This window comes from Bos grunniens, chromosome 26, assembly GCF_055505025.1.
Source record: "Bos grunniens cultivar Pamir isolate PY7600 chromosome 26, Bosgru_T2T1.0, whole genome shotgun sequence".
NCBI classification, from domain to species: Eukaryota; Metazoa; Chordata; class Mammalia; order Artiodactyla; family Bovidae; genus Bos; species Bos grunniens.
The window spans coordinates 11624110-11644453 of record NC_141190.1 but is presented as its reverse complement, the minus strand read 5'-3'; the positions used below and the strand labels follow the sequence as shown (position 1 = coordinate 11644453).

Sequence of the window (20344 nt, the reverse complement as noted above, 5' to 3'; positions counted from 1 at the left end):
TATCTATTTTATTTTGACTTTTCCTTGGGGTCCCACCCTTTGAAGAACCAAGAGCCATACTCTCAGCTGACAGATTCCTTCACCCATGTGATTGAGTACAGGTTGTATTGACTTACCAGAAAGTATTAAAGTTTAGACTACAGGATGACTTCTTTTGGACTGTCATAAAGGAGATCAGGTAAGTATTGACCTGGGTGACCTTGAAAACTGAGATTTAATACTCCCCATGGGTCGCACAGGGGTCAGTCAGTTTTTATTCCTTTGGGCCAAGGTACCGTGCTAGACTCTGGGTGTGATATTTACTTCCATGTGATTCCAAGCTGTAGTATAGCCTGAAACCAGTTACATGACTTTATTCTACTCCTGTGCTATGGCAGTTCCATAAGTCCTGAAACTGTGTGTATGAGTCAGAAGGCTTGAACATAGTTAAAACTGTTCACCATTCATATTTCCTCAGCTACCTTCATTTGATGAAAAACATCTAAAGAGATACCATGTATTTAGAAGAAAGATAGCATGAGTTTGGTCAGGGAAGATATCACGTCTTCTTTCCTTTCATGGAAGCTTTCTACTGTGAAGAAGTAGCCCAAATGTGATTTATTCTTTGCAGTGACCACATAATATTTCATCAGCAGTCTTTTAAAAATTATTTTATTTTTTTCTTAATTAGAGGATAATTACTTTACAATATTGTGATGGTTTTTGCCTTACAGCAACATAAATAGGCATTAGGTATACATACGCCCCCTCCCTCCTGAACCCCTCTCCCACCTCCCTCCCCATCCCACCCCTCTAGGTTGTCACAGAGCACTGGCTTAGGGTTCCCTGCATCATACATTGACCTCCCACTGGCTATCTGTTTTACCTGTTGGTGATGTATATGTCTCAGTGCTATTCTCTCATATCATCCCACTCTCTCCTTCCCCCACTATGTCCAAAATGTCCATGTCTCCTTTGCATCAGCAGCCTTACAGAGTGGTAGAGGGTACCATTAATAAAGATGCCAGAACCATCTTGGGCAAACCAGGAGTTCCAGTGGTGTGCTGGAACTGGCTGCTACAGGCTCTCGGAGCCAGCTGTATACATTACATCCCAACTCTGCAGTCAGTGTGCTTGTATTGACAGCTTGAAATTGGCTACAATGGGTGTATTTACACAACGGGAATTGGCAAACGCCGAAAATCAGGGCTTTATTTTCAGAGATCCAGTTGTTAAATATTGACCACTGACCATAATACAGGTCACATGTCACTCAGAGAAAAGTCCCAGAGGGCAGCAGTAATACAAACTGAATTATCACAGCTTTGTGGGCAGAGAATGGGAGAAAAAGCTCAATATATCTTCTGATACTTAGGACAGTACTAGAATATGAGACATTAGATGATGGAGCCTCATTCTCAGGAAAGAAAGTATTCTACAAATGTTTGAAAACCCACTGTAATATAAGGGTAGAATTTAGACTCACACACAGTCAACCCTCTGTACCTGCAGATTCTGTGTCGGCAGATTCAGCCAACTACAGATTCTATTAAAATATTTGAAAAAGAATTCCAGAAAGTTCCAAAAGGCAGAACTTGAATTTGCCATGTACTGGCAACTATTTACATAGTATTTACATTGTATTATGTATTATAAGTAATCTAGAGATCATTCCAATGAGGGGGGTGCAGGTTCTATCCCCAGTATACAGAAGGATGCATGTAGGTTGTATACAAATATTATGCTATTTTATATAAGGGACTTGAGCATCTGAAGATTTTGGTATCCACTTGGTGGGGAGGGGTTCAAGGTTCTGGAGCAAATCCCCCTTGGATTTTAGATGAACAACTATTATCTGCTTTCCTTTTTCCCTCTGAAATTTCTACATCAAAAATAGTTAGGCTTGGGACTTCCCTGAGAGAAGTAGGAAATGGCAACCCCCTTCAGTATTCTTGCCTGGAAAATTCCATGGACAGAGGAGCCTGGTGGGACCCACTCCTTGCGATCACAAAGAGTCAAACATGGCTGAGCACACATGCACACATGCTTCCCTGGTGGTCCAGTGGTTAAGACTTTTGCCCTCCACTGAGGGGGGTGCAGGTTCTATCCCCAGTAAGGAAGCTAAAATCTCACATGCCTCATGGCCAAAGCCAAAGCATAAAATAGAAGCAATGTTGTAACAAATTCAAAAAGACTTTGAAAATGGCCCCCACAGAAAAAAAAAAATCTAAAAAATAAAATAGCTGGGCTCCGGTGGCTCAGATGGTAAAGAATCTGCCTGCAATAGAGGAGACCTAGGTTCGCTCCCTGGTCGGGAAGATCCCCTGGAGCAGGGAATGCAACCTACTGCAGTATTCTTGCCTGCACAGAATTCCATGCGCAAAGGAGAGTGGAGGGCTGCAGTCCATGGGGTCGCAGAGAGTCCAACACGACTGAGTGACTAACGCTTTGGGGCTAGTGCTGGATGACCCAGCAGGTAGAACGAGCAGGTAGGTGTTAGTGTACCAGCAGTGCAGCATGGGAATCAAGGAAAGGAGACAATAACATACATGTCTTTGTGTGTGTGTATACTTACATGTTTGCACCCAAGTATTAATCAGAGCAAAATCATAATTCACCATTGCTTTTATTTGAATAACAAATTTTGAGTTACACTCTCATCGCCTGTGGATTGGAGAACAATATAATTTTTCTTTCAGTTCAGTTCAGTTCAGTCACTCAGTTGTGTCTGACTCTTTGCGACCCCATGAATCACAGCATGCCAGGCCTCCCTGTCCATCACCAACTCCCGGAGTTCACCCAAACTCATGTGCATCAAGTCGGTGATGCCATCCAGCCATGCCATCCTCTGTCGTCCGCTTCTCCACCTGCCCCCAATCCCTCCCAGCATCAGGGTCTTTTCCAGTGAGTCAGCTCTTCGCATGAGGTGGCCAAAGTATTGGAGTTTCAGCCTCAGCATCAGTCCTTCCAATGAATACCCAGGACTGGTCTCCTTTAGGATGGACTGGTTGGATCTCCTTACAGTCCAAAGGACTCTCAAGAGTCTTCTCCAGCACCACAGTTCAAAAAGCATCAATTCTTCGGTGCTCAGCTTTCTTCACAGTCCAACTCTCACATCCATACATGACCACTGGAAAAACCATAGCCTTGACTAGCCAGACCTTTGTTGGCAAAGTAATGTCTCTGCTTTTTAATATGCTGTCTAGGTTGGTCATAACTTTCCTTCCAAGGAGTAAGCATATTTTAATTTCATGGCTGCAATCACCATCTGCAGTGATTTTGAAGCCCCCAAAAATAAAGTCTGACACTGTTTCCACTGTTTCCCCATCTATTTCCCATGAAGTGATGGGACCAGATGCCATGATCTTAGTTTTCTGAATGTTGAGCTGTAAGCCAACTTTTTCACTCTCCTCTTTCACTTTCATCAAGAGGCTATAGGTATAAATCCAGCCCCAGTTGAGCCTTGCCAATTTAGAATTTCTACACTGATTTAGAATTTACTGCTGCTGAAGCAACAGGGTGGAGTTGCCAGAGTATCTTCATTTCATGTTTCTGGTTATGATGGGCAGGTTGAAATTTGTCTCAGCCAGGAGGAGAAAGAACTTGGTATGTAAGTTTGCTTCCAAAACAGGATCTCTCAAGCAAAAAAGGGACTTCTCCATTTCATCCCCACTTGCATTTTACTCCAAAGGCAACTCATTATGCTCCATTTGTTCTCTCACTGTCCTGAAGAAGTATTTGGAGAGTGTTGGGATTTTTGTTTTTAAATCTTTTTATTTAGGAAAATTTCAAACATTATACAAAACTAGAATATATGGTCGGAGAAGGCAATGGCACCCCACTCTAGTACTTTTGCCTAAAAACTCCCATGGACGGAGGAGCCTGGTGGGCTGCAGTCCATGGGGTCGATAGAGTCGGACAGGACTGAGCGGCTTCACTTTCACTTTTCACTTTCATGCCTTGGAGAAGGAAATGGCAACCCACTCCAGTGTTCTTGCCTGGAGAATCCCAGGGATGGGAAGCCTGGTGGGCTGCCATCTATGGGGTCACACAGAGTCGGACACGACTGAAGCGACGCAGCATCAGCAGAGTATATGGTATAACCTACTACTAAGTACTCATCACTCAACTCAGTTATCAACTCATGTCCAATCTTATTTTATTTAGGCTATTACATGCAAATCTTCCCCTCCCAAACTGGATGATATTGAAAGCAAATCTCAGATATCGTATCATTTCAGTGGTAGATATTTTCATATATATGTTTAAAGGATAAGAATGCTTTAAAAAAATAGGCATAATCTGTTATTTGCTAAAAACATTAACAATGTATTATATCCAATTGAGAAAATAGTATTTTATGATGCACGATGAGATGAATAAATTCAATTATCTAACCATGGTTAAAATTGTTGCATCCTATTTGTTGATAGCTGAAAATCTGATATCGTGTTGCCCTGAAGGATTCCTTTTCTTTTTTGCGGTGGGGGGGGGGCAGTACCTTTTATTATTTGTTTATCATTAATTTTTTTTTCTATAAGAATTTGTAGATAGCTTTTATGCTTAGAGTACTATTTCCATAATATCATTAATTTTTAACCATTTCTTCATGGTCTGAGATTTTGAAACCTTTCTTGGGATGAAATAGTCCTGTGCCCCAAAACAGATGCTTTGGGGTCACTCCAAAATCACTGAGATGGAAGCATCTGGTATCTCCTATGTAGTTTTTGTCTTGAGCTTGAGAGGTTTCTTGTTGTTTAGTTGCTCCGTTGTGTCTGACTCTGCCACCCCATGGTCTGTAGCCTGTCAGGCTCCTCTGTCCATGGGATTTCCCAGGAAAGAATGCTGGAGTGGGTTGTCATTTCCTTCTCCAGAGGATCCTCCCAACCCAGGGATTGACCTTGTGTCTCCTGCATTGGCGGGTAGATTCTTCACCACTGAACCACTAGGGAAGCCCTCATTGAGAGGTTAGGAACAGTCTTACAAGAATTCTCCCCTCCTTTCTTCTGAAGTCAGTAGGCTGGGAACAGGCAAGCTAGCACTCACACTGGAGATAAAGAAAGACAAGTAGGATGTAGGTCTGGACTCGGGCCTGGCAATCTGGAGGTGCTAGATTCAGGGTTGAGCCAAGAGGGACATTGCTGAAACTTGTGAGATATTTGTGATTCCAGGCAATCTCTCCACCGATGACCCTGTATTTCAGGTTAACCACAAAAGAGAAAAAAAAGATCCTGAATCTGTCTAGTATCACTCTTGTTTGTCAAACATTCCTAGGGATCAAATCAGTTAAACATCAGTGAGTTCTTATTGATATAACTGCAGTCATGTGGTTAAGACTGTGCTTCCAATGCAGGGAGCATGGATTCAAGCCTTGGTCAGGGAACTAAGATTCCACATACTGTGTGGCATGGCCAAAAATAAATAAAGGATGTGTGTGTGTGTGTGTGTGTGTGTGTAAACACCTGTATACCTGAAACTAACACAACATTCTACAATCAACTATACTTCAATAAAAAAAAAATTGTTTATTTATTTAAAAGCTGTAATTAAAAAGCTGGAGCTCACTTAACTAATGTCTGGGTGGGTTCATTAACCTCTCTGCGCCTCAGTTTTGTCATCTGTAAATTGAGCATAATAACAGTGCCTACCTCGTTCGGTTATGACAATTAAATATTGCCTGTGAAGCTCCTGGCACAGCGCCTGGCACATAGTATGCCCTTAACACTAGTTGTTACAATGCTGCTGCATTTTTTATAGACCCTGGAATAAACTTCTCCAGAACTTCTAAAAAGAGACCTTTGATTGGCATGTGTGCAGCCCTGAGGTATTTTTTGAAATTTGGCCTGTGTGTCTATGCCCACACATCCAGATAAACTTGCATAAGCTAGTACTTCAGCACACGTTTACCACCCTCCATTAAATCTGGGGCAAGGCTTAGGCATATTTGGTTGGCAAATGCTCTCACAAGTAAATGGATAACCTGTTGCGTCCTGATTATGTCGTCGTCGAGTTTTAGCATGTATAAAATTTAGAGGCTTTTTGTTTTGTTTTTTTTTTTAATGTTTACTACAAGTAAACTGAGGAGCTGTTAGATATTTTACTATTCAGCTTTTTGTGATACATTTCCAGTAAATCTTTTCAAGCTACTGCATCAGTTTTGATTCACGCAATCTCTGAGATTGTAGGGAAAACTGCTGCAAAACCAGATAGGATTTACGCCTACTGTCTGTGACTCAAATTTGTCTCCATATTGTGTAATCCAAAGAAAGTACAAATATAGACTGTGCTGAGGTTCCTGACGCTGCGCCTGTCATCCATAAATGACAGTTTTCCGGTCTTTATGTTCATCAAAACAGCATCGTTCTTATTGGTTAACTTAATGTTAAATACGTGATATGTTTTGTAAAATAAGCCAACTTAAGTAAGATACTGTTTTTACCTCTTTCATATTTGAGATCCACAGTTAAGATGTTTAAAAAAAAAAGCTCCCATGCTCAAGAGTTTGACAGTCTCACCTTAGTGATAGAGAAGGGCACCATGCCCCCAAACTAAGTGGCACCAGACAAAATATTTTGAATACTCATATATCTGTGAAATTTGAATCTCTTTTCCCAATTATATATTACATCTGGCTGTTCCTGCTGATCACAGCGATCATCACTTCTGGCATGTTGGCAGCCATAACCCAGAAGGCAGCTGAGAATCTGGAAGGAAACAAACCCTTCTGAGCTGCCAAAAATCAGTGTTGGAAAGTAGATCAAGTTGGAGATGCTCGTGCATTTTGCACTTGGAGTACTTCCTGGACTCTCTCGAGTCTATTTACTTTCACCCAAGTCACAGCTTTAACAGACTTGATCTTCTGGTTTCTCTGCAATCATACATAGCAGGTTAGGGATAGACATTACAGTACACCAACAGCAGCCAAGAAATTAACAGCATTAGCTGAAAAGAAAGACATAGAAAGCTATAACAGAGACAGATGAATACTCAAACAGTAGCAGCCAGGGAAGCACAAGTTAATGTGGTACTTGAGGGCATCAGTATATAGTGGGTACAGTAATTGATTCTCACATGACCCTGAGTCATCAAAAGAGCTAAGACTTTATTCATGTTTCTTTAAGAATATGAGAAGTGAGTCATGCGTTTTAGAAAGATTTCCTTCAAAAACTATTTATAATTTGGCATTTATATCTTAAAAGTCATTGGTAAAATGCATGGATTGGGTCAGAGCTTTATATATGTTATGAAATCTGCTTTATTGAGACATACACACATACAGTTCACCCATTGAAAGTGCCCAGTTCAGTGGTTTTCAGCATATTCACAGTGAAACCATTAACACAATTTAGACTACATCATCACCCCCCAAAAAAACCTGATTAGCAATCACTCCCCTTTTCTCCCACAACTCCTAGTCCTGCTTCTGCTGCAGCTAAGTCGCTTCAGTCGTGTCTGATTCTGTGCGACCCCATAGACGGCAGCCCATCAGGCTCCCCCGTCCCTGGGATTCTCCAGGCAAGAACACTGGAGTGGGTTGCCATGTCCTTCTCCAATGCATGAAAGTGAAAAGTGAAAGTGAAGTCGCTTAGTCGTGTCCGACTCTTAGCGACCCCGTGGACTGCAGCCCACCAGGCTCCTCCGTCCATGGGATTTTCCAGGCAAGAGTACTGGAGTGGGGTGCCGTTGCCTTCTCCGTTTGTCTCTATAGACTTGCCTATTGTGGATGTTTCATGTATATGGAATCATATATCTGGTCTTTTGCGATTGGCTCTTTTCACTTAGCATAGTGTTTTCAAACTTCACTTGTGTGTTAGTATGTATCAGTATTTCCTTCCTTTTTATTGCCAAATGATATTTCATTGTATGGACATGTCCTGTGTTATTCATCAATTGATGTACATTTCTGTTGTTTCCACTTCTTGACTATTATATGTAATACTGCTCTGATCATTTACATACAAATTTTTGTGTGGGCATATGCTTTCATTTCTCTTGGGTATATACCCAAGACTGCAATTGCTAGATTATAGACAAGCTTATGTCTAACCTCTTGCAAAACTGCCAGACTATTTTCCAAAGTGACTGCACTGTTTTATATTCTGACCATCGGTGTAGGAGGGTTCCAGTTACTCCATATCCCCATCAACACTTGTTATTTTCCATTTTTTAAATTATAACCATCCTAGTGGGTTTGAGGAAATACCTCATTGTGGTTTTGATGTGCATTTCCCTAAAAAAGTGCCCTTACATCCCTCGAACACTAGCATCCTGTGATTTTGAAACATTTAGTAGGTTCAAACTTTATCTGCAGTTGAATTAGAAGGTTCCTGAATGTCTGGGAAGTGTCAAACTTTACTGTGCTCAAAAGAGAACCCTGCACAGAACTGCTGCCCTTTGTAAATATTAAAGGATTGTTTTAATTAAGTAATGTCTGGTACAAGGACAATGTGAATTTCACTCATAGCAGAATTTTCACTTCTTCTTTCCAGACTTCTTGATTAATGATCAGTCCTTGCAGAGGAGAATGTAAATGCCAGGAGACCGGGTTCATTGCTGCATCCTGACTCCACCATAGAACCTCCCAGTCTATAGAACAAAGTATCTGTTCACTGAATTGGTGGCCCCATAAGCATATAACTTGGTCTTAGATCATTGAAGGAGGGTCCTTGTGACCTCCTCGATTTCAGCTTGTATCGCCACATGAGCAGTTAGCACATCTTTTCTCAGTCCCCACCCAGCTAGACCTGAAAGGTTTGCCAGGCTTTCACAGCTAAAATTAATGAACAAAGCTCATTTCTGGTAGCCCCGTTGTTCTCTGCAGTGCCACCTAGCAATGCCGTTCTCCCCAAAGCCTCTTTAATTAACCACCCCCTGGTATTAAATTGTCAATAGCGTCCCTAGAGTAAGTAAGCATGCTCTGGTGGCTTGTCAAGACACAAAGCTAAACCTCTTGGAGATTTAAACTGGGATTTGTTTAAGGAGGTAATGAGATTACCATCTTGAGCTTCAGTGCAAGGTATTAGGAAGTTGGAAGAACCATTCTTAAGTGGATGCTGGGATCAGCTCTGGTGGCTGAAATGATCACACTGGAGACAGTCATACAGGTGCACTGCCTTCAGGTCCCCTTGGCACATCTCTGCATGGTCAAAACTGTGGCATCTTCTTTTTAATTCATGGACTATATTTCTGATGAATTGTTGTTGTTTAGTCACTAAGTCATGTCTGACTGTGACCCCATGGACTGTTGCTCATCAGTCTCCTCTGTCCATGGAATTCTCCAGGCAAGAATACTGGAGTGTGTTGCCATTTCCTTCTCCAGGGGATCTTCCCAACCCAGGGATCAAGTCCATGTCTCCTGCCTTGCAGGTGGATTCTTTACTGCTGAGCACCAGCAAAGCCATTTCTGATGAGTCGAGTGGTGTAACTAAAGGTGAAGACCACATGGAAGATCTGTAATTGTATACATCTCTTGCCACCCCAGGTGGTGCGGTGGTAAAGAATGTTTCCTACCAAGGCAGGAGACTCGGTTTTGATCCTTGCGTCAGGAAGATCATCTGGAGGAGGAAATGGCAATCCACTCCAGTATTCTCACCTGGTAAACTCCATGGGCAGAGGAGCCTGATAGGCTACAGTCCATGGGGTCCCAAAGAGTAGGATACAATTGAACATGCACACACACACACACACACACACACACACATACACTCAGCCTGAGAATATTGCAAGGGAATAGGAAACAAATTTCATCTGCCTTTCATTTCTCCTCCTTAAGACCTGTTGCAGGAAAGCAGGGCTGGACTTCAGGCGTGAGGGCGAGAAGATGAGTTCAATGGACACTGCAATGACCGTCCTCACTGTTCTAACTTCTTGTAAGAAGGTGGAATGGAGAGAGAGATTCCAGGACCTTGGAAAAGAGATTGCACCTCACTGAGCCTGTCAGCAACTCATGGAAGAGACTCGAGGAAAAGTTTGTTTTAGCCTCAGGGGTTTGACATTTTGGGTCCCGTCATGTCTGGCTCCCAGAGAAGGCAGTGGCACCCCACTCCAGTACTCTTGCCTGGAAAATCCCATGGACGGAGGAGCTTGGTGGGCTGCAGTCCATGGGGTCACTAAGAGTCAGACAGGACTGAGTGACTTCACTTTCACTTTCCACTTTCATGCATTGGAGAAGGAAATGGCAACCCACTCCAGTGTTCTTGCCTGGAGAATCCCAGGGATGGGGGAGCCTGGTGGGCTGCAATCCATGGGGTCACACAGAGTCAGACACAACTGAGCGACTTCACTTTCACTTTCCACTTTCATGCATTGGAGAAGGAAATGGCAACCCACTCCAGTGTTCTTGCCTAGAGAATCCCGGGACGGGGGAGCCTGGTGGGCTTCCGTCTATGGGGTCGCACAGAGTCGGACACGACTGAAGCAACTTAGCAGCAGCAGCAGGTCTGGCTCCAACTTGGCCCCGATTCCTCCTGGCCCAGATCCAGGCTAAGAATACACTTACTGGTGCCACCACAGTGGGGCCCTGCAAGGCCTTTTTTTCCCCTCCCAAATCTTAACTTAAACAAAAAGAGAGAGAGACATGACTTTCATGTCAGTATACCTGTTTGTTCTGATTTCATGGGGTTGTCTGTGCCGTGGGTTGCAAATCAGAGAATATCTGCCTGCCTGACCTAAATACATGAGTGCTGTTGCCAGAGCTTACTTCTTTATGGAAGAATGGCTGGTTACCTTTAAAATGGAAGTCATTGGGAGAGAGGAGCACATGATGAAATTTAATTATATGTGTAACATTTCTAGACCCATGTCGGTTGGGTTCAGTCCTGGTTGAATGATAACTGGAAACTTGAGAAGCTATCTTTAAAATGTGAAAATCACCCGCGGCACTGGTGTTATAAATTGTCCAGAAATAATTTCATTAGCAAGCGATAAGATGTTTCCAAGTCCCTCTGGGAATGGGGACGTCAGCCGGGTCATTACCATGCATTGGCCTCAGTTGGCAGCCTGAGCTCCCTGGCAGTTATGAGCAAAGACAGCTCATTCAGACTCTGACTCTCACTTTCAAATTGTGGTCCAGTACTTATGAGCATTCAAGAGCATTAGTTCAGCTAGAACTCTGGTTTTGAACTTGACCCATGAGAATTCCAGGGGCTCCTCCTTGAAAACATTGTCTCTAGTCCCCCTGCTCTGGGCTCTCCAGGCAAAGGCCTAGGAGTCTGTATTTTTAACAAGTGCCTTGGATGTTTTTTATGATGAGGCAAATTTGAGAAATGTTGTTGATGGCAGTCAAGGTTTTTGTTGTTGTTGTTTGGGTTTTTTTTAATATTTATTTTTCTTTCTTTATTTATCTGGCTGCACCAGATCATAGTTGTAGCCCCCTGCATCTTTGGTCTTCGCATGCAAGATATTTAGTCTAGCTCCCCAACCAGGGATCGAATCCAAGCCCCCTGCTGTGGGAGAGAAGAGTCCCAGCCACTGAACCACTAGGCAAGTCCCTACACAATCAGTTTTTAAAACTAAAGATAATTGAAACATTTGACTTTAAAATTTAGTTGCATAAAATACTAAAATGGGAGTTGCTTTCGGGAAATACAGTTGTAAGAAAATCACAGAGCTGCCGTTCAAATTGCACATGCAAAGTAGACCCTGATTGGGTTTCACGTCACTTCTAACCTGGGGTTGGCACAGAGCAGAATATAAACAGAGTCTCACTCTCATGGATCTCAGGCACTCTTGACTTTGTGGGCTTCTTGCTCCATTTAAAAAAAAAAGGCCTTTTACGACTGTTGCTGTAAAGTTGGATGTGTTGTTATGTATGACAGCATTTCCTTTGACATGAAAATTCATATTTTCTTCTGATTTTTTTGTGATTGTTTAAAATATGGTAGGCATGGAACCTTTGGTGCCTAACAGTTAACTGGAGCCTGTATGGCAGAGGTGGTGAAATCCAGAAGTTAGTTCTGGTGACTTGTGGTAATACTTCTACTTGCCTTGGGAGTTCTGAAAGGATTATTCTCTGAAAGGACTGTTCTCACTATTCTGTTCCCCTTTTGCATATGAGAATATGATCGGCCTTTTGGTTCTTTCCCACCTGTCTGGGAGAGGGAGAAAATTGATGGGCATCTGAGGCTTGTCAGTAGAAGAAGGGCTATTATCACACAGCGACGTGGGCCCTTTGCCATGGTGATCCATTCCCACAAACATCCCCGTGCTTTCTTCAGTGTGTTCTGAATTCCAAGTTTAACATTCAGGCTGTCAAGGGTGTGCCTTGCCAACAGTGAGGGAAATCAGGTCCCTTCCTGCCTGAAAGAGCCCTGGTGATGTCAAGCATCTAACTAGCTAAACAACTCTGCTCTTGAGTGTCAGGCTTCCCCTGTCATTCCTTTTCTTTTTTTAAATGTTTTTTTTTTTTTTTAATGTGGACCATTTTTAAAGTCTTTATTGATTTTGTTACACTATTGCTGCTGTTGTTTATGTTTTGGTTTTTTGACTGCAAGTTACGTGGGATTTTAGCTCCCCAACCAGGGAAGGAACCTGCACACCCTGTGTTGGAATGTGAAGTCTTAGCCACTGGACACCCAAGGAAGTCCCTCTTTTTTTTTTTTTCCCAACCTTTTAAATTGAAATATAGTTGCTGTACAATATTATGTAAGTTAAAGGTGTACAATATAGTGATTCACAAATTTTAAAGGTTATAGGCCATTTATCAGATCAGATCTGTCGATCAGTCGTGTCTGACTCTTTGCGACCCCATGAATCCCAGCACACCAGGCCTCCCTGTCCATCACCAACTCCCAGAGTTCACTCAAACTCACGTCCATCGAGTCGGTGATGCCATCCAGCCATCTCATCCTCTGTCGTCCCCTTCTCCTCCTGCCCCCAATCCCTCCCAGCATCAGCGTCTTTTCCAATGAGTCAACTCTTCGCATGAGGCGGCCAAAGTACTGGAGTTTCAGCTTTAGCATCATTCCTTTTTATAGTTATTACAAAATATTGGTTATATTCCCTGTGTTGTACAGTATGTCCTTGCAACTTACTGTACCTAATGGTTTGTACCTCTACTCTCCTACCCCTTTCTTGCCCCTCTCTCCCCACTGGTAACCACTAGTTTGTGCTCTATATCTGTGAGTCTGTTTCTTTTTGGTTATATTTACTAGTTTGTTTTATTTTTTAGATTCCCTATATAGCATACAGTATTTGTCTTTCTCTGGTTTAGTTATTTCACTAAGCAGAATACCTTCCAAGTCCATCCATGTTGTGGCAAATAGCAACATTTAATTCTTTTATTTTGACTGAGTAGTATTCCATTGTGTGTGTATATATATATCACACGCTCTTTATAGTGCTATCTTAGATTTTGGTAACAGGCTTGACATGAGCAGAATATTGCTTGAGAAAGCAATTGTTGAGATGAGTAACCCAAATTGTTGAGATGAGGAAATGAAGGCACACTTTTTCATGAGCAAGACCACAGACCTGCTCTCTGTTCATTGAAGTGAAATTAAAACATTTTTTTTTAGCTTTTGCATCATTACAGAGAAGTTTTTGATTGAGAATTATAAAATAACTCTGCTTATGAAGATTAAACATATTGATTGTAAAAATTGAAAAACATCCTATCAGCAAAGCCAGAAGAAAAAAACCATAAGCCCACTCTAATGGGCTTCCCACATGGTGCTAGTGGTAAAGAACCTGCCTGCCAATGCAGGTAGGCATGAGAGATGTGGATTCGATCCCTGGGTCAGGAAGATCCCCTGGAGGAGGGCACAGCAACCCACTCCAGTATTCAGACAGAGGAGCCTGGTGGGCTGTGGTCCATAGGGTTGCAGAGTTGGAAAGGACTGAAGTGACTTAGCACACACTATCCATAATGCCTGTTAACATTTTGGCCTGAAGTTTCTAGTCTTGTTTTCTGGGAACAAGTAACTGTTTAATTTTTACACAAAACTGTAATCATACAAAATGTACCACTAACCACCCGCACTTTTTACCTAATAATATATAATGAACATTCTCCTCATGTCATTAATTGCTGCTGCTGCTACTGCTAAGTCACTTTAGTCGTGTCCGACTCTGTGCGACCCCATGGATTGCAGCGCACCAGGCTCCCCCGTCCCTGGGATTCTCCAGGCAAGAACACTGGAGTGGGTTGCGGTTTCCTTCTCCAATGCATGAAAGTGAAAAGGGAAAGTGAAGTCGCTCAGTCATGCCCGACCCTCAGCGACCCCATGGACTGCAGCCTTCCAGGCTCCTCCATCCATGGGATTTTCCAGGCAGCAGTACTGGAGTGGGGTGCCATTGCCTTCTCCGCATTAATTGCTATCTTACAAAATTATTTTGATGGTGATATATTGTTCCTTTGTATTAATGGATAATTGTCTATAACCAACCTTTTATTTTTGGACATGAAATTCATTTCCTCAGTAGTAGTAGTAAAACAATGATTTTTAAGATAAATTTTTGAATGCATGCATAACTATTTCTATAGGGTAAAGCGGAACCAGTGTATCAAAGGGCGTAGGAATGTGGTGCTTTTTAGTATATATTTCCAAATAGCCCAGAGGAAGGATTCCAACCATTTATATTCCCATTCCTACTCTGGAAGTGCTTGTGTTCTGATACCTTTGTGCTGTGCTGTGCTGTGCTTAGCCGCTCAGTCATGTCCGACTCTTTGCAACCCCATGGACTGTAGCTTGCCAGGTTCCTCTGTCCATGGGGATTCTCTAGGCAAGAATACTGGAGTGGGTTGCAGTGTGACTAAAATTTCAAGAAATCTGGTATGCATTAATTTAAAAGAAACCATGACTCAAGTTTCTTTGCGTAGAGTATTTAATGTTTAGCAGACTGCTCTGTGTACAATAATTACGGGTTTCTTCACAATGTTATGGAAACCCTTTTATTAAATTTTACATTTACCATTTTCTTCAAGGTCCTTAAATAGTTCTTAGGTTTTCAGCTCTTATATTTTATGCTGTTAAAGCTATGCTTTTGGAGGACTTTGTATATGTGTAATTGGGATGATGAAATGTAAGAATTTAACAGAACCTTAGTTAGTTAGTCTACTTCATCTTACAGGTTAGTAAATGGCTCAAGAGAAAAACCTGCCTACAATCATTCTGTCTGTGACTGACAACTCAACTCAGACCAGCCTAGCGAAATGGGGAATATGTGGGCTCATGAAACTGAAAATAGTTTCTGTTACCTACTGTGATCAACCTTGGGTAATCCCTTGAGCTTTCCAAACCTCGATTTTGTTATCTGTAAACAAAGTGTTGAATTTGACCAAAGATCCCTTCCACCTCTTAAAGTTCAGTGCTTCTGTGAATACATTAGCAGAGAATTTCATTATGCTGTCAGTGAAATTGAGACACAGTGAGGGGGTGGCTAGCACTGAGGAAATTTGTAAAGAAATACAGTTTGTATTACATACTTGGATCTAAATTAAAGTTGTTATTGGTGGTGTTTTTAACTTGCAGAAGTCCCTAGGCAACTTGAGCATAATCGGTACTCACATAGTATAAAAATATCTTCCAAAGTACTTGAAAAGTCTCTTTTCTGTTGATTACACAATCCTCAAACTTCTTTCCCACCTATTTATTAGTTTGCTTGACAATCTATTAACAAAGAGTGGGGAAAGAAACTCAGTCCAGGAGGGAAGGGGCCAGCAGCACCAGTGACCACCACAAGGTGGGCTTCTGGTTCCCAGGTATTTGGCTCACTCTCCTTCCTCCATGTGAAATACTCATCTCCTCCCCAAAGGAGAGAACCCCACAGTCCCACCCAGTCAAAGAGCCTAGGTGATGCACAGTTGGCACTAAATTAGGAGGTGAAACAAAGTTATTTCAACATCAACTCTAGATGTGGGTCCTCTTGATCTAGAGGCTTCTGAACTAAAAAAAAAAAAAAAAGCATCTGGGTTTAAAAGGGAAGAGTAAAGAGTGAGTGCAGATATTCTGTATCTAGAAGGAGCATCACTTCTGGCAAACACAGAAGAGATTCTTATCAGTGGTTCAGCTAAATTTATCAAAACATCTGCATACCCTGGATTAAAGAAAACACGAGTCATGGATGGTGGCTGCATTCGGATTTCTTTTTTCCCTTTCTCTTCTGTCTCCAACCACAGCTTGTATATGGGAACTATCGTTTAGGTAGCCCTTGATATCAGGAAGATAAATAAAACTGAACATTTAAAATATGATAGTGTCCTATAAAAGCATTAAAATGTAAATAGAAGGGCATTTAATTTTTTATGAAGGTAAGGAATGAATACAGTAAGTGAAAGCAATTTATATTGCCATTTAAACTATAGTTTTCCAATCAACCCAAACTGCTCATATGCCATTTAACTGAATTTTCAAAACTCAACACTTTCCCCCACTGTTTTGCTGAGCTGCTAACAAAAGCTTTGAAATGGAGGAGGTGACGCAGGAAGAAGAAACTGGAATTATAAATAATTTATAAAATGCTTAGCTGTCCCTAGACACATTTTAAAAAGGGAGACCTCTTTTCAGTTGCCTGTACTTAAATTAACAACAGCCAACCATATACAGGCCACAGGGGCTTTTCTGGGTTACATACAACTTGTTCTGTCCATTCTGCACTAAGATGTCTTATTTTCCATTATCACTGAATTCTTATTTTACTTCTTCACATACTGAAATTTCTAAGTATAGAATTTTCTCATGCTTTTCTCTGACTTCTAGCCTCTACCTATACAATCTACTTATCCCACCATCCTCCGACAATATAAACAACCCGAAGGGGTGGCCTTCTCTACCTTCCTGTGGGCTCATATAATCATAAACACTTGGGGTCTGCCTTCCACCTGCCTGCCCACTGTCCTTCGTTCCTCCTTCCTCTTTTCCTTTCTCCCTTCTTTTTTTTTTTTCCAAACCAGATGGAGTTAATAAGTTATTTACACTGCTAGGTATCTCTTGTTTTTCTCATCTGTAGAAGATTGGGGGTATCTCTAGTATAGATCTCATTCATTCTTTCTAATGTCTGCCTAATATCCCATGGTTTGGAAAGTCATGCTTTATTGAAGTTTCTCTGTTAAAGGGCATGTATGTTGCTTCCAATTTGTTTTGATCTTGCTTTTTTGTTTTTCTTACATTTGGCCACTGTAAGGGATGCAGTGGGCTTCCCAGGTAGCTCAGTGTTAAAGAATCTGCCTGCAGTGCAGGAGACATGGGTTTGATCTCCAGGTCAGCAAGATCTCCTGCAGAAGGAAATGGCAATCCACTCCAGTATTCTTGCCTGCAGAATCCCATGGACAGAGGAGCCTTGCTAGGTTCAGCCCATGGGGTTGCCAAAGAGCTGGACATGACTTGGTGACTAGTCAACAAGAAGGGGTGCAGTAAATTTCTTTATACCCATCCTCAAATACTAGTCCTTTAAAAAATATGGTCCGAGAGAGGAATTAACTGCATTTTAAAATGTATGTGTGCTTTTAATAGATGTTGGCAGAGTCTGTCAAAAATGGTTATCCTTAGCAGTGTTCCAGAATACACTTCTCCCATCCTATTCAGTAGTAGGTGTCTTTCCTACGTGGACAAGAATGGATTATACCTGCAACCTCGATTGCATAACTGGACAGTGTTGACATACTACAGTATATTTCAGTGGGGTTTAAAACTAGGGCTCTGGTTGGCCTATTTGATTGTGGCTGGTTGTGATTTTTGTATATGTGTTTCTTAAAAAAAAAAATCCTTGGGAAGTTTATGGGAGGGAGGGGGCTAGAGGCCATTCTTACACAGTCCACTCCTTTCGCAGATAAGGAAATTGTGATCCAGAGAGGTGAAGGAAGTTAGTGTGAGCTAGTTACTGGCTGCTGCTTCTGAGAAGCAGTTGTTCAGAATCCTGAACTGGGACTCCACCTATTACACTGTGGGTTGGGCTTCCCAGGTGGCGCTAGTGGTAAAGAACCCTTGTGCCAGTGCAGGTAGATGTAAGAGACATGGGTTTAATTCCTGGGTCGGGAAGGTCTCCTGGAGGAGGGAATGGCAACCCACTCCAGTATTCTTGCCTGGAGAATCCCATGGACAGAGGAGCCTGGTGGGCTGCAGTCCCTGGGATCACAAAGAGTTGGACACAACTGAAGTGACTGAGCACTCACGCATGCACACTGTGGGCCGTGCTGACAGTGATTTTTCAAGAATGGACCAAGAACATCATCTGTGAGCTAGGGATGAATGGTTCCCAGGTTTCTGCTCTCTCCTGCTAGGATAGGCAAGCTTCCCAGTCTATACTGAGCTGTGTGGGATTTGCTTTGCAAACTTCTGCAAAGATAAGAGGACATTTGTTAACAGTCTTGTTACCGGAATTTGCTTCTCTTAATATGTTTTTGAGAAAAAAAAAATATATTTATATAGCTGCACCAGGTCTTAGTTGTGGCATGAGGGATCTTTGACCTTCACTGAGGCACACAGGATCTTTAGTTATGGCATATGAGAACTCTTAGTTGCAGCATATGGGATCTAGTTCCCCGAACTGGGATTGAACCCGGGCCCCCTGCATTGGGAGCACAGTCTTAGCCACTGAACCAACCAGGGAAGTCCCTGCTGTTCTCAATCTTCTAGGGAGTTTGGGATTTACCATTAGAGTTACTGCTTACCAAGTGTGGAGGAGCTGGCTTGGATCAGAACTCAAATGACAACAGGCAAGCACAGGAGAGAAGATTCTAGGCAGGAATGGCTTCCTCCTATGTACTCCTTCCTTCTCCCTTCCCAGTGTACCGATGGAGAGGGCTAAATAGTGGGGCTGCCTAGAAAGAAGACTTCCTCTAAGTCCTAGTTCTGTTGCTGGCCGTGTAATCTCTAGGCATAATGTGCACAATTTGACCAGGGCTCAAGTGGCTGTTGTCTAGGGCTGAATAAAATAAGCTTTTTGAAAGAAGCCACTTTAACTTCTTGAGTCTTTAAACTCAGTTTTGGTGTTTTTAGTTTAGATCTGAGTATGCTGCTGCTGCTAAGTCGCTTCAGTCGTGTCCAACTCTGTGCGACCCCATAGACGGCAACCCACCAGGCTCCCCCATCCCTGGGATTCTCCAGGCAAGAACACTGGAGTGGGTTGCCATTTCCTTCTCCAATGCGTGAAAGTGAAGTCGCTCAGTCGTGTCTGACTCTGTGCGACCCCATGGACTTCAGCCTACCAGGCTCCTCCGTCCATGGGATTTTCCAGGCAAGAGTACTGGAGTGGGGTGCCGTTGCCTTCTCCGAGATCTCAGTATAGTTGATTTAGAATGTAAACTCACTTTTACTGTAAGATTCAGATTTAGCCCATACAGTCTACTGAGGAAGATGAAAAGGGATCTCCAAATTTCAGATTCCCATTTGAGTTTGCCCCGTGCTTACTACAAAGCATTCAACAGTCCAGTATTAATTTTCCAGGTTGCCTCTAAATAAACTCAGCCTGTTCAGGGAGCTCAGCCCTTTCCTCACAATAACAATAAAAATAATTACTATGGAAATTCATTTTGTCATAGGTAAGCCTCTCCAGCATTTTATTAAATATAAACATATATTTATGTATTAAAATATTACACAAAACATGCCTCTGTGTTGTATACCTGGTATTTGTAGGCTTGACCATCAGTGGTCATGGTTCTTGTAGTTCAGCAGTTTGCAAGCCTGCAAACTGGAACATCTGGGGAACTTAAAAAAACACTCATGCCTAGGTCCTCCCCAAGAATTAAATCAGAATCGATGGGGGAGGAGACACAGGGCTGAGGTGAGGACTTCTGGGTGGGCACCTGGAGATGGAGAGAGAATCTCTTCCTTAGAAAAGAAAGGAATGAGTTGTAATTCGATCTGTTCTTTTGAGAGGCCTGTTGCCATTGGAATCATCATGTCTGCCCCTCAGCTCTTATAACCCACTGTCTCTCCTTTCTCCTTCCTGTTTATTCTGTTGAGTGAAGCGGTGGAGTCACATTGTATAAAAGTCAGCTCGTGAAGGCAAAAATTGTATACTGTGATAATTATCATCCAAGAGTGCTCTGGGAAGAGAGCATGAGGCTTAGGGGTCAACATACCATCTCTTGGTACATACAGATAGCATAGCAGCATTTCCTCTGGTGTCAGATCATTGTTTCTTTCCCTGAAATTCTGATAAAATAGCTTTTGGGAGCCAGAGTGTATGCAAAATATGTATCTCTAAGTATTGAAATTGCACTCCATTTGGTGACATTCTGGAGCCCTGAGAAGCAAGCGGCCATTGACTGCCTTAGAGAATCCTATTCTTATCTCATAGTCAATTCTGAGTCCAACTCTTGAGTGGGATGAAAGCAGAATCACGGGCACCATTTTAAAGAGGGTATTTCACCTCGCCTGTCTCTTCTTTTAGGCACCTAGAGTAGAATTCTGGTAAATTTAAT

General features: G+C 42.3%; 1 protein-coding gene across 7 annotated transcripts in view; it reads left to right on the top strand.

Annotated features, from left to right (window-relative positions):
* PANK1 (pantothenate kinase 1) overlaps window positions 1-20344 on the top strand; it is a 104352-nt gene that overhangs the window by 58438 nt on the left and 25570 nt on the right. The gene's annotated exons all lie outside the window — the stretch shown is intronic.